The sequence below is a fragment of the Etheostoma spectabile genome, chromosome 14, assembly GCF_008692095.1.
Source record: "Etheostoma spectabile isolate EspeVRDwgs_2016 chromosome 14, UIUC_Espe_1.0, whole genome shotgun sequence".
NCBI lineage: Eukaryota > Metazoa > Chordata > Actinopteri > Perciformes > Percidae > Etheostoma > Etheostoma spectabile.
In genome coordinates this window covers 23,148,039-23,152,743 of record NC_045746.1, presented here as the reverse complement: position 1 = coordinate 23,152,743, position 4,705 = coordinate 23,148,039, and positions in this window count along the sequence as shown.

The window sequence follows — 4,705 nt, the reverse complement described above, 5'->3', positions numbered from 1 at the left end:
TCTCTCTCATGGGTGGGCCAAATTCTCTGAGCGGGCAAAGCAGAGAAAATGGAGGTAACATCCAGATTGGCTCATCTGAGCTTTCATTTTCTCAAAGGCAGGGCACGGTACCCAGGGCTCAGTTTACACCTCTGGCCATTTCTAGCCACTGGGGGACCATAGGCAGGTTGGGGGAACTCATATTAATGTTTGCACCAAGTGTACTGTATGTTCTTGGGGGAATAGTTGGGTCTCTGTAAATTATAGTGTGGTCTAGACCTACTCTCTCTGTAAAGTGTCCTGAGATAACTCTTGTTATGATTTTACACTATAAATAAAATGTAACTGATATATAATTTCACTGTTGTAGGATAAATAAAGGATTAGGAATCTTGAATTGTTGACATGTAAATGCCAAAGGACACATGGCTAAACCCAGGGGACAAAAAGAAATTGTAAAAAGTGACCAGTCAGTGATGCATGTCAAGGCTGTTTGACAGGATTCATTTAGCAATACTTCATCAACAAAGTCTGTATTAGTATGACAAGGCCATTTGTTTATCTTATTTTAATATACAGTCAACATTACAAGAGCAGCACATTTTTACAATAAAATAATAAATCAAAAGAACAATATTCTAAAGTAGCCAAATTCAGTTATTTAGTACATATATTGTTTAAGTGTCAGAATAAATATTTAGTTTGATGTTTTATGAATGGAATGATGTATACATTATTTTTTTCAGTTTCTGTCACCAATTGGACACTGAACATTAAAAAATGAATGATAATGGACCATCAGTGGTTTTGGTATGGGATGAAATCCGATTTGATCAGAAATGTCTGCAGATTTATATTGTGAGATATATATTTTTTTATATTTAAACAAACCTGTGTCTGTGAGTGTGACTGGCTGATGCATACTGGAGATTTTCTTGTGAATCAGTACCATCAGTAACATTTGAAGCTTTGAAGCCAATTTGACATAGCGGCCAAACAATGGAATTACAACTTGTGAGTCTTTCAAATGGGGCCCAAAAAGACTTTTCCTATAGATTTATACGGCGAAAGAGAAGTTTCACTATCATAATTGGATCCAGTCAGTCCAATAACATTTAGAAAGTCTAGAAGACTTTCTAAATCATTCTTTCTGTTCATTCAGTCCCTATTTAAGATAGTGGCTCGGCCGGTGGAGCTCTCTAGTGCGCCTGTTCAATGGGCCACACAGTGTGGAAGCAGCACCCATCAATGGAAGGTCATTTTATACAAGGAAGTTGAACCTTTTTGGCTTTATGCGCCACTGAGCATGCACACAGGCACTAGTCTATGGTAATGAGGTGTGGCAACAGGCTGTGACAAACCTTGGTTGATAAATCAGAAAATCATATTGGTCTTTTAGAACTTGGCCAAGGAAGTTCATTGGGAGGTAGTACGACAATAATAATCTCAACTTAACAGAAGGTCAATTTACTAGATTTCTTTCCAAACTTTCAACCACCTCTCACAGATTGGCAGATCAGCAGATAGAGTTTGGTCACTCTTATTTCTAATTATTAATATTTAAGTTAGACCATAAAATGTGGCTGAAAGACTAAAGCTAGTCAGTGGACCTTGAGTTAAAATTATTTACTTCTCTCAGAGCATTTCGAGATAAGGGACCAGGTTTATAATGATGAAATGAATAATGAACAAAAGACACTTGTGTCTACTATGTTCACACAGAAGACACTATGCATATGCTTTGGTCCATGCAAAAAAATGATCCGTCATAATGCAACAACACCTGTCTGAAAACAATGTGTCTGCAGGCCAAACATTGGCACCCCCAGCCCTAAATTATCCATAAGTCAAGTATTTTTAAATTGCCAAGTGCTTTTATTACAATGTGTTTCTATACTGATACATATTCTACTGTATTCATACTATCAAACCACAATGTGGCAATCAATCATATTCATCAATCACTGTAGGGAGCAGTTGGTTTAACTTGTGTGGACTCGTTAGACAGTTTTGAGGTGGACTTGAAAATTCTTTCTTTGTAACCAAGTTTGAATTTTTAAGGAAAGCAGCCTCAGGTTTAGTAAAACCTGGATGCTTTATTCAACCAGACATCGTTTTTGAGGACTTTTCCTGGAAAAAACTGTAATTTGGTTGTAATCATGAGGAAAAACCCAAAAACTTTCAGTTGGTACAATTTTGATTATTAATTCCAGTTAATATCTGGTTTAATCCAGTCACTTTTTTTGGTCGGATAGTCGGATGCATAGCAGTTTAGATAAACATGCAAAAATGTGACTGTATGTGACTCATTTAAATTAGTACCACAAAACAGTACTTTCTAGGAAACATCCTTGGAAATGATTAGGAAATGACAGACCGATTAAATGAAGTGTTACCAAATGTGAAAAGGCGCTCAGACAGCAGTAAGATAAAAAATAAATTAAAATTTAAAAAAAGCTGTCCTACTAACACACTGGATGGTACCAACTTTATAACTTCAAACTGAAGTTCAAAAGCAGCAGTGATAGAATGAAGTTGAAGATCGGCTTTAGTTTTCTAGACATTTTCATCAATAGAGAGGCACATATACACAGGTGCTAAATGCAAAGCATTTCTGGACACATCATGGAGGTGATGTGGTGTGATTGTGGAGAGATGGAGATAATCCTCTGGTGATGACATGATGATGAGTTTGCCATTATCTGAAAAAGCCTACTTGGAAACTTGTACCTCCCTGAATATGGGCAGAAGAGAACAGATAAATATAACATCTATTTGTGTTGTCCATGCTAAGATTAAAATAGTGCAAAGCGTACTCATTCATATTTAACACTCACAAAACACTAAGGCAATAAATAATAGTACTCAGGTATGATGAGTGCTTTGTTAATAGTTTTTCTATCGCCATAAATCAGTTTGACAGACATTGTGATATCTTCAATGAACTACACAGATACCTGAGGGAACCACAGAATACCATCAGCTGAAAACCAAATCACAATGTGCAACATAATTCTTCATGTGTAGAAAGACAAACTTGTGTCTGTCTTCCAATCCAGTGTTGGTGCATCTATGGTTGATAACAAAAGGCACAAATCACAAATATGCATATGGCTGATCTTTGTAAAGCAGCTGAATCAGATGACACATGTTTCCTCACACCGCTCATTTTACCAATCCACAGATTAACTGGTTGATACATTTATTCACATTTGGATCTATGTCAACAAACAATATTCTCTGTATAGCACAGTTGGGTTCATCCAAAGATTGTACCTTTTGACACTGATTACAATGTACCCTTTTATTGGGCCAAGTCTGTATGCCACAGGAGAGCAGATCTCTTTTCTACACAGTACACTCAGCCTACATGCTATCTAAGACCCAGTTCACGACGAGCCTGTTTGGAGCAGTTTCTTTTAACTCTGGTGTGTATCCTCCTTCAGTATGAATCACTGGCCAACTAAAGGCTTTGTACACATACACTTTACAGATAAATGTGTCTGGGGTGTGCAGTCTGTGCTGGGTTTTGGCTTTAAACGATAGGTTCTTATTTTTTCAAGCCTGTCTTTGTAAAATACACATGTATGCCATATGTTCTGTATGTTGAAGGAGTAATGGGTTGCTGTAATCACTGCTCGTCTGCATACTGGCTGAAAATACTTCACTGCTGTAAGAAACCCACAGACATCCTTCTGTGTAAAGTCACTTTCAAGTGCAGCTGAAGATAGTATGTGGTTTCTACAGTCTGACTAAGATAAATCCATGTAGGTTTTAATGCTACAAAAAACTGGCAACAAACGTCCCAGAAATACTGTCTTTGGAAACATAGAGGGAGTTTAGTATAATCCAATGATTGATTCATTTGACCAACTCAGACTGCTGAAGCCTCATATTAGCTTGGACTGCATATCACACATCACTCTTTTTTCTACATCACTGGCCGGTATGGGCAGGAGGGATGCTTACAGCAACTCTCATCTCTTTCAATGTGTATGTCTTTCATGCTCATGTTTAACAGAGTAAACGCAACACTTGTAAAAAATAAAATGAGACCTGATTTCCCCAGTGCATGCTGGGAGGGTTCCTGAAACACCTACCTGTAACTGTCATCACATGATCAGCACCCAGCCAATCATATAAATGACTGGTTTATGTGAATAATATATATTAATTGGCATGGGTTCAACTTTCTACTTATTTTGCCTTTATTTCAAATTAGAAGCGTACTGTTATCAAATATAACTTTAAAAAATGAATCCTCAAACTGCTTTCAAAGAAGCAAATAAGTTGGATCTGAATAAACAAGGTTAATTTAGCCTTATAACAGCATGATTGTCTGAATGGGGGCTCTGGAGGTACGGGAGACAACAACCCAGAGTTTAAATAAACTGCGAGGTACAGAGAGGAGCCCAATCCCAATATCCACCCTAAAGCGGGATTTATGGTTCTGCGTTATCTCAACGCCATGGCTACGTACATTGGTACGTGGAGATACTGACCCTATCAATATTATATTGACATCGTGATATGAGACTAGATATCGTCTTAGATTTTGGATATCGTAATATTGTAATTATTTATTGTAATATGGCATAAGTCTTTTCCTGGTTTTAAAAGCTGCATTAAAGTAAAGTGATTTACTTTTCTGAACTTACCAGACTGTTCAAGCTGTTCTATTATTTCACTTGTCCACATTACTGATGATTATTTATCTAAAATCTAA